This window comes from Falco punctatus, assembly GCF_963210335.1.
Source record: "Falco punctatus genome assembly, chromosome: 12".
Classification (NCBI taxonomy): domain Eukaryota; kingdom Metazoa; phylum Chordata; class Aves; order Falconiformes; family Falconidae; genus Falco; species Falco punctatus.
Window position 1 is genome coordinate 28,119,632 of NC_137592.1, and position 10,686 is coordinate 28,130,317.

At 42.4% G+C, this 10,686-nt stretch overlaps 1 protein-coding gene across 1 annotated transcript in view; it reads right to left on the reverse strand.

The window, feature by feature from the left end:
* Positions 1-10,686, reverse strand: part of ENAH (ENAH actin regulator) — a 125,242-nt gene that overhangs the window by 1,287 nt on the left and 113,269 nt on the right. The window contains exons 15-16 of the mRNA XM_080408735.1: positions 8,363-8,536; positions 622-4,067 (exon numbers count right to left, since the gene is read on the reverse strand). The gene's annotated coding sequence lies outside the window, so the exon portion shown is untranslated. The remainder of the gene's footprint in view (positions 1-621; positions 4,068-8,362; positions 8,537-10,686) is intronic.

Genomic DNA, 10,686 nt, shown 5'->3' on the forward strand with positions numbered 1-10,686 from the left:
AATACAGTCATTTAAATGTTAATTAACTCTTTGAACTTCAACAGCTATATTGCTATTAACAAGTTAAAATATACACATGTACTAAATTTTTCCACTGTGTTTTATGAAGGTCGAGGGTTTAAACAGATCCTGGCAAGAAACAAACAAAAAATGGTAGATTCATTCAGATGTGGCATTCTTTCTTGAGAAAAGATTTCTAAAAACCAACTAGCATATATTCATCGATATTCATCGAGTTATGCATTTTCAGAAGTATTAGTAGTATTACAGCAGAGCTTCAATGTGTATGTGTGATCCTCCCTAGGTATTGTTCATTGCTCAACTTTTCAAATTCTTGTTACAAGCAATACCAACATAAAGTTAGTTTCATTAGAAGTAATTTCAGTAAATTAATCAGAACCCTTCAGGGCAGAATTTGCATGATTCATTTCCATGAATCTCTCTTACTTTCCTTCCCTACATTTTAAAAATCTGTCTGTACTCTGGCCATCACTTTATGTGTGGATCATTTATAATATGACAACAAATTCATCTCCAGGTTCTTGGTTAAGCAGTCAGCAGCTAACAGCTGGAACACAAAAGGTGAAAGACTTAACATGAAAAATTTCAGTGAGCCAGTACCTGCAGACAGATAAGTGGCAAAGACAGTTGCATATTTCCAAGTCTTCTCTTTGTCTCTCTCCCCCATTTGTCTCCATTTCTCCCATTCGCCAGGCAGGATGAGCTGAGTCCAAACCAGGAGTTATGGGAATCAGAGGCTAATGGCAGACATGTCATTTAATTAAAGCAGAAAGGATAATTAGGATGATTTCTAGCCTAAACTATACTGAAAACTGAATTCATAATTAATTCTGGCCTTAGGCAGACCGCCAGTTTTCTGACACTTCATCTATGCTACATTTTAAATGCGGAATCATTGCTGGTGTTATTGGAATAGTCATCTGTTCCCTCCATGGGTACCTCGCTAATTTTCAAGTTTCAGATAGCAATCACGGGCATTCCCAAGCAATAAATGGGTCAGTGTTCCGAAACAAGTGACTCAGATATTTTAAAAAGAAAGTAGTTTTTCTGTTATGACTAATTCCCACGCAATGTTTATTTGTTCAGCACACAAAAGGAAACTACACTTTGTTCTCATAGAAAGCTAGCGCTGCTGCAAGACATCAGTACGTTAATGTTTCATAGTCCCGGTAGGGCAATTCAGGCAGCTCACAAATATTTTTCCCAGCCTGTGCAGAGCTGACCAGTCCCAGAGGGCTTTGACGAGGTTTTTAAGGCCAGAATTATACTGCTGTGCACACAACACATCTGGCATTTTTGTGGGCAGTAGATGGCAGGATTCTGGTTTAAGATTCCTTGTTGCTGAATACAGTGTTGAATAATAATAATAAAAAAAAATATATATATATATTCAGGTACCTGATACTAAACTGCATGAAATTGCTTCCCTCCTGCCAGATACGAGAGTCTCACTGCTGGAGCAAGCAGTTGTTTCGCTGGCCAAAAATGCACCTCACTAAAAACCTGACCTGAAAGCACCCTCTTGGTCCACAAACCCAAAGATGTTTCATGTTCCTATGTGCTTTACATTTATGCCAACAGGCAACATGACTCTATTTACTTTTAAAGCATGCTTTCCCTTCAAAATTACTCCATTACTGACCTGGTCTGGATGGATCCCTCCTGCTATGACATCCAGAGCCACAGTGGTGCCCAAACCCAGGTACTAGAAGACCCACAGACCTCAGCAGTGTGTAAAACTGAGCAGTGCTGGACTTGTTTTCCCTTTTTCTCACTTCATTTCTCTAAGATGAAGCTGTTGTCATGTGGCTCAGAGGTTATTCCTGTGAAGTGTTAGCATTACTCATCTTAAACACACATACACTCCTGATGAAAGCACATGGCACGTGGCAGGAGGACCTTGCAGTGCGAAGGCGACTGGGGAACCAAGACTGAAAACCACCGCAATCTAAAAAATAACCAATTCGCTTTCTTACTTCTCTGTTCCCTTCCTCTCTGCTATATGTAAAAACATTACTCGGAGCACATTTCCCCTGTTGCGACCTTTGCCGGCATTGCGCTGGCCTTTTGGTGAAGCTGTGGTGGTGCCAGGCAGCTGGCTGTAAAGCAATTTCCTGGACTAGCTGAGCGCAGGCTCTGTGGAGGTGCAGCAACTGCCCCGTGTTTGCCTGCCGCTTCAGCACTGAGACACTGCGTGAGCTTTCACCCGAGAGAGGGAGAAAAAAAAAGAAACCATAAACCCCAGATGGAGTCATGGAGCAGCTACTGATGGCCAAAAAAGCTGGGGCTGCTTTTGCAGGCTGAAGCAGACAGGCTGTAGGCAAGGCTAAACAGAAATCAGGAGGTCAGCACTGCATCCTCAAGCCTTGCTTCAAAGCTGAGGTTTTAAAACATTTTCAGGTTTAAAGAGGAGATAATTTTTTTTGTCTATGCAAACAGAAAAGCATAAAACCAGCATCAGCTGACGTGAAAACATCTTTTTCAATAGTCCCAGTGGCTCACATAGGCTTCGAGTAGGGTGGGATGGGAAAAAACTTTCCTACTCAAGGTATCCAGAAATGTCTTAAATGTTCAGGCCACTAAAGCCTGTTTATAGACAGCTACTGAACCAGCCTCGCTCGCAGTTCCACCTGCCCCCTGCAGCCCTCAATCTAAGAAAGTCTAATTGATAAACGCACAGAATCTGGGGAGGCTTCTTATATTGCTTCAAAAGGAAACCTCAGGGAAAGGCCTTTCTCTAAATGCTTTCTTACCTACATGTTTACATTTTGATGAAGAAACTGTATAGGTCACCCAAACCGTAAACCTTGCCAATGGTGCTGCTGCTCTAGCGTTCCCTTGAAGCTGGGTTTTGCTTTCAAGTTCAAGATGAGATGATTTTCTCTTCCTGCACACAGCTGCCAACTGCTTCTTGAGCCTGCTCAAGGGCAGCACATTTCCTTCGCTGGGAGAGGGGAATTTCCGCTTTTCAAAGCACCAAGACCCTCCCCACACCCCAGTCTATCCCCTAGTTATTGTTATGCAGCCTCTCAGGAGACAAAAAAAATGTTAACTGCTAACTTGTTTGGCCTCTTTGCATTTATTCAGTTGCTTTGTTCATTAACTGTAGGTGTTTAGACCTTCCGGGACGAAGAGTTAACATCAGCTCTTAACTGCAAAAGTGAGCCTGGCTTGGGTTTGCTTCCCTCTTCGCTCCCCAGTTCTCAATAAATCAGCACCAGTGATTTCCACTGACTTTCCTTTGCAAAATGAGAGCCCTGCTAGTCTCTACAGACTTATGCCTACTTATCCTATTTCTTTTACCTTATATTTTATTAGCACAGTAGAGGTGGCACATGTGCTGAGCTGTTCTGTTTTGGCTTTGCAGTACTGCTTTTCATGTGCCTGCAAATAAACGGTTTCACACCTCCCAAAGGGCCAGGGAGGAACTGAGTCATACACTAGAGAGAAGTCGTCTTCAACTTGATAGTTAACAAATGATGCTAAACAAATCAGAGATTACAGGCTTACAAACATGTAAGAAACTGTTTATAAATACATGAGAAATTTTTAAGTGCAAACATATATGGACTATATATTGCACTAACCCACAATATATAATCAATATAGAATTAATAACCATGTAATTATGCACAATTTTATAATTTATAATTATAGCATTTGTAATCTAAAATCCCGTTTATAATATATGCATAATAGAAACACTTCAGAAATTTTATAATAAAACTTCTACTTGGTAAAGCCAGCAATGAGCTTTCTCTGCAATTCTGAAAAGTACTTTTTGCTTGAAATCTACACAACACCGTTAAAATCTTAGTTTATAGTTTCAGCACATTCAACGTGTAAAAATTTTACCTATAAACAAGCATTTCCAGAAGCAACGTGTGTGGGCCTTATTGTTTTTCTCCTCAGACAGGAAAAGTATTGTACTGCAGGCATCCTCAGCAGCTGCTGTGGCAAGGGCGATTCTGAGATACGACCTTCAGCAGTCCTTTCTCCTAAGCTGCTGCAATTTAACCCATCTGAGAATGTGTCACAGTGCAGGTCTAAAATAACACACAAAAAGGAAGGGAAAAAGAAAGAAGGAAGAAAGAAAAGCACTTCAAGCTTTTAGTTTTTAAGCAGTTTTCCTCGTTTTGTTGCTCGTCTGCAAATTTCTTCCCACGCCTCTTTATCCCATTACAAAGTAGCCAAACTTGCCTAACATCTACATTAGTGGCAGAGGAGTGGGGCTGAGCTTTGATGTTGTGCTCTGGATTGGTGTAGCTTCTTGTGGGGAGGGAAACAAACCCCGGGGGTTTTTTGTTTCACGCTCGGGGTGTAAGTGCTTGGCGGCGTGGCACAGCAGGGGACATCAGGAGGGAAGCAGCAGCACTGTGCCACCCCCAGAGCAGCATTACTGCAGCCGCACCGCAAACATACAGACTAGTTTCCACACTGAAGTATTTGAGGGGCTTGGATTTGGGACCATCTGTTTAGGGCCTGGAGGCTCCACACGTTAACAAGAGATTTGTTTTTCCTCAATGCAGCCTGTTACTTCTCAGTTAAAATACCTTTTAGAAATGTTCTCAAAGAAACCACTGACACTAAGATCACGGTGAGCTGCCTCTCTCTGATCTTCACCTTATGGTCTCAGGTTTACTGCAGGATTGTAGGGGGGGGGGGGGGGAAATGGGACAAGGCAGAGAGGAGAAACTCTACAGTGAATTATACATCTTTTGCACAAAATACGGCTAGGTTATTCACATCTGTAGTACCCTTACAGTCTAGTTAGTCTATACCATCTAATCTATGATGTATTTGCTGTCTGGTATATATGATATAGAACAAAATAGGGGTAAAAACAACAAATACAGAGATCATTATGGAAGAATCTTTTTTCAGTAATGAGAATAAGACCTTCATCTAAACTGATGGAAGGTGGTGCCCTTCCTGTTGTGCTGGCAAGAAACACAGGAGCATTAACTGTATCTGATAGGACACCAAGGCTTTGGGCTACTCCATGCCTCAGTGGTGTTACTATAATTTCACATTCCTGTGGAGTACATATCTCAAATGCTATAGTTTATGTGTGATTATTACTGAGGCAGATACCAACAGCCCCCTCACCTATCTACTTTAAGTGCTTACACTGAAGTCCCGCCATGGTGACTGGCTCCCTGTGGACGTTAGCTACTACAGGCCAGGAGCTTATTTTAGGGATGAACAGCCAACACAGTGTTCACAGCATAAAAAAAGGCATAGAGAAGTTATCCTGGTTTCTTCCCTTTCCTTCATTCAAAGCTACTCCTCTCAGCTGTCCCTTTACACCCTTCTGTACTTAAGCCCTCTGACAAGTGATGGGCGATGCAAAGCACTAGCATGCATGGCTGTCCAGTCTGCATGAGTGCAGTGTTGTGCTCCTTCCCAAAAGAACATCCTGTAGTGGACAACGACAACTAAGTCACCTCCACAGTTTTCAGCCCAACCAAACTGGAGGACTCTGCAGAAGCACGTTGTTATGGGGCTTTTGCTAGACCAAGGGGAGTGATTTGCAAGCCTGAACTGATAGCTCTGAGCTGAGGACTCACTGGGCATGGGGGAGGATGTTAGGATCCAGCTGAGCAGGCGTCTTCCCACTGCTGCAGCCAACTCTTCCTCTCCTGTGCTTTCTGAAGCCCCTTTGAAAATATCTTTCAGGGAGGCAGAAGAAAGAAAAACATTTATGCCACAGTTTACTTGTCCTGGTATCTTGACAAACCCAGGAATTGTTCTGACTTAAAAAAAAAAAAAAAAAAAAAGGCTTTGATTCACGAGCTTGATAAATTATTTTTATCTAGTGCTTACACAAAGTTTCCTGTAAATTTTGCCTATTGAAATTGTAGCAGCAAATTCAGTCTGTTACAGGTTCAGTGGCCATTCCAACTCTCCCTCCAAAGAGCTTTCATTACTAATCCTTGCAGGAAAATGTCCATCACTGGATAAACCCACACAATTCAGTGACTGCAGAATTTACATTTTATCTGAACCAGAGTGAGATGACTGACTGCACAATGTGCTTTCTAAACCCTGCATCTACCATACTCTCAATACATGTATTTCTTTCCTCTCTGCTTTGAGGAAGCCATCTGAATGCCATCTCAAGCCACCCTTGAGACAGACACACACACAGGTGGATAATACTTGGTAAACCTATTTTTCCACATTCTACCTGAAAATTAGGATTTATTTGTATTGCACATCTAACAAGCTGATAACTACAGTGCTGGCATGAGTTTAAAAAGGTTGCCCTGTGCCAGTGTTACAGATATATTATTATCTAAAGGGTACTTCTCAGTGTTAAAACAGCCACAGAGTTTGCTTTTTTAAAAGATGTACCTGGAGACAAGAGATGGGCTCCAAGGGGGTTTGTCTCCAACCCCAATGTCTGCAGTAGCCTTCAGGGCACATGAAGCAGCAGGTTGGCCGAGGGGTGTGCTCCCTCTGTTCTTGGATTCACTCCCCTTAAAAAAAACCCCAAAAAACCAACAAAAAAACCAAACAGCTGAAACAGCATTTCACGTGTGTATGCATGAAGCCAACCTGTAAACCTCAGAGCCGTGGGAAGGAAAGTTTTTGCACCATTAACAGTCCTCTATATCAAAATACCACACAGCACTGAGAGAGTTCAAGGTAAATCATGTTTTTCTCCACAAAAATCCTGAGCAGCACTCCTCCACAGCAACCTCACATACAAAACCAGAGAGGAAAATGCACTCAGAGCGCAAGGGACCATTTCCCTGTGGTAAATGCATGTTAGAGCATGCACTGTGAACACCAGGTTTCTGGTTTGAGGCACTGCAATTAGACCTCAGGAAAGCAAAGCAATCAGTGTAGGCTCTGAACTCTTACACTAGATGTGTATTAAAAACATTGCAATTAGCATGCCAATTATCTGTGATAAAAATGGCCTGTAAAGCCTCTATCCCTGACTTTTCCTAGGGGGGAGGGGAAAAAAATACAGTACTCTCCAGCAACTTGCTAGACTTTGCTTATATCTCACGGTATTCAACTTTTTTTCCCCAGTTTTCAATGGAAGTACAAGCCACTGCTTCAAAGATACAGAGTTCTGAACAAAAGGCTCACATTTCTTCATTCTCCTTTGTGTTTTTCTTGCAGTCGCTGGCAGATCACCCAAGGTTCATTGGCTGAGAAGGCAACACTACGTTACAAAGCAGCTTGATGTGGTGATCGCCAAGGTGTAGCCCAGGATACCCTCCCCACAGTGGCTCCCAGTGCACCCCTGAGCTCAATTTCAAAGCCAGGAGCCTGCGGGTGCCCCCGTCTAATGAAAACAGGGTGAGAGACAGTGAGGTGAGTACAGAGAGAGCATGAGTGTGTGTGTGTGTGTGTGCCTGCGCACACAGGTGTGTTTGGTGGCCAGGAATTGTGCTGTCTTCCCCAGCATGCAGCTGTGACCTTGTCCTGGCCTCCTTTAGATGGCATTCTTGGGCTTATGCCCCACTTACCCAAGTAAACCCAGGCCTGATTTACTTGATGTTGGTTTTAAAAAGTCTGTGCAAAATAAAAATCTTGAGACTGAGGCAGTTCCCATACCTGCTGTCTCTCCCTCCCCACCCTTGTTCGTGGGAAATAACTTAATCTCTTGATCTGATGCTTCTTTTGTGGTCTCTTCCTTCCCCATTTTGTGACCTGTACCTGATGCTGCCTCCAAAAGCAAAGACTGCACTTGCTGTGCCACAGCACTGGTATGTTATTAACCATATTACACTTCTGCAATGTGGGTTTAATAAACTGAAATGCAAAAATATTTCTCTACCATTTAACAAGACTGATTTCAAACTGCAGTAATAAGAGATCTTGATTTTTATCTGTGAGTTCAGCATTATGAAATTTGCTATTTGTACATAGGCTAATTCGCATATGAAGACACTGAGCAGCACGGAAAAGATTGATTTTGTGCTTACTAGATTCACTGTCAGCTTCCAGATAAGGCAGAAAGCTGGGAAAGCTGCTTTGCCTGGTAAATCAGAGGTACTAATTGGATATGCTCTTTCATCAGGAAAGAGCATCCAGTTCTGAGCATTGCACTTTGAACAAGCAGATAAGTTTTAATCTGGAGCGAATTCATAAAACCACCAACCTTGGGGACCCCAAGGGAGCAGATCTCATCAGAAGCTGCAAGTGACGCACAAGTCAAAAGCTACCGTATAAATGTTGTATAAAATACAAATTCTCTGAAAGCCCAGGAGACTCCAAGGGCACAGAGTGAGTTGTTGTGAACTCAATGCAAAAGCCCCAGCCACCATTAATGCCCCTAACAAAGTGATCCTGAGGTTGCTCTGACCTACATTGCTCTTACCAGCCGTGCTCCAGCTTCAATCACTCTCCGCAGAAGTGAGCGCACAGTCCTCGCCTCTTGCAGCAACAGCCGACGCAGCATCATTAGCAGGTCTGGCAGCCCACAGAGAAGTAATTACGTGCATTATGAAGCAGTGACAGCGATGACAGGCTCAGAAGGCAGTCCCATAATCAACTGAACGTATAGATAAGAACAATAATGGCATACAGTAACTCTGAGGAAGATAACAAGCAGGGTTTTGAAATATGCTTCAAGGAATAGAGAGATCAACTCAGATAGGAGGGAATCAAAATGGCATTTCTTTTAATTCCAGTTCAACCTCAGCTATAATCTATACAGTCAGGGTTAGGTCCAATTCAGACTACCAACAGACACCCTTCCCCCCACCACAGCACAGTGCCTCATGTATGGAATGGAGCTATATCACTTCAGACCTCAATTTCACTAGAAATATTTTAAAATATGAAATTATATAAAGTTCTGAACATGTTCAAAAGTGAGTTTTTCTGTAGACCATTTTTGTGTTGCTAGTGCTGTGATTGAATCTTAGACCCAAGGGGCAGAATGATAATTTAAAACTTGATTATTGAAATGCATACTTTATAGGAGATTTTTAAAGTATTGACAGTCCAGAAAATGGAAAGTTTTAACATACTGGAAGTTATATATAAAAAAACTAGGAGAATCGCTTTAACGTTACACCTGTGGCCTCATCAACTGCACTTGGTAGCAAGTTGTGCATATTCTGATTTCAGGGTGAGATGCAGCATTTTATGCTAAATTCTGAAGCCCATCAGCTTTCATCATATTCCATTTACAGTGGATACTCCTAGACAAACATGCAGAAAACAAGCATCGGCTGTTTGCAGTACTTACCTTATAAAAAAGGAACAGACAATAATGGTATCCCTATAGACTTTCTGTGTGCAGAAACACCTACAGTCCTCTGTAGATTTATGGTCATTTACTGCTTGCTTTCCTCCCCTCCCTCAAAATAAGCAGCATGCACTTTGATGCCATGTATTTAAATTCTTACAATTCCAACAACAAGGGCAGGATCTTCCCAGCAACAGGGCTTTTTTCCCCTCCAAAGTATTGTGCAATTTAAAAAATAAAATTAAATTAAACTTAAAAAAATCTCTGGTTCGAGTTCAGTCAGTTGGATAAAATTCAGATCGTTCCCTATCACAGCATGTGTGGAAGCTGGGCGGGACACTGGACCTAACAAACGCACCGCTAACCTGCGTATGGGCACCAGCTATACACCCAGGACTCCCACACTGCTTCTGCACCTGGGCTGCTGGCCTGTGCAAAGTCAGACCCTCTTCCACAGGACCCAGATTAAAAAGGACTTCACTACTGAAAGCAGAAGAGATGTTGAATATGGAAACTGCGATTCAGGTTCAGTAAGAGTTCATGTAAAGCGCCAGTTTAGTTTTCCAGGTGGAGCCAGACACAATGCAGAGTCAAGCCCTTTTCGGAAAGAAATGATTTAGCTGGGGTTTGTGAGGCTGTGCCAAGCAGATGCCCATGCTTGAGACGCGGTGCAAAGGTTTGCAGCGGCGTTTCCAACTTCATTCAGCTCTTGCTCGCTCCCAAGACAAGCTAGTAGCATCTGAAAGGTGGGGAGGAAACGGCCAGGGCTTTTATTTGGGTTTTGGGTGGGTTGGTGGTTCTTTTTTTTGACGCTCTAGCAGATGAAAGCCTTTGGCAGAGTACATAGCTTGCTGTCCCAGCAGCATGGTTTCTGTGCTTCAGATCGTTTCCTGTGTGCTGCCACAGTCAGCCCGTTAATTTCTCCGTGTTTAGTGCTGAAGTGCTTGCCATGCAGCAAGGATTTTTGTCAAAAACAAATGAAGTTTCAGTAAGCTGTCAGGAATCAAATGCCCAGACAGTAGAGCAAGAGTTAGTTTAAAATAAAATATTGGATCATTTAGGTCAACATTAGGCTCCTTTATGTTCTTTGTTCCTCTGTTCCAAAACAGATCCTGGCGTAACGTCCCCAAAGTGTAATATACTATATTACATCCTAGGAGCATCAGTCCTACTGAGTTACCTCAATAAAAACCTCAGACGCTACTTAGGATCATATTCTGGTCTGTTAAAATAGTCTGAGTTCTGCAGGGTTTATGCTGCTGCAGCTTTGAAACATAACACAGGAAACCGTTTCACTTATGTATCACCAAGACCACGTGCAATAGGTTTCACAAAGCTTTGTCAGCTCTTTGCTGTATAATGTCTTTATCGTTTCCTGCTGTAGAGAATAAATTACATGTACAAATGGCTCTTGCAACTCCACAGATAAAAGGTAAACAGCATTTTTA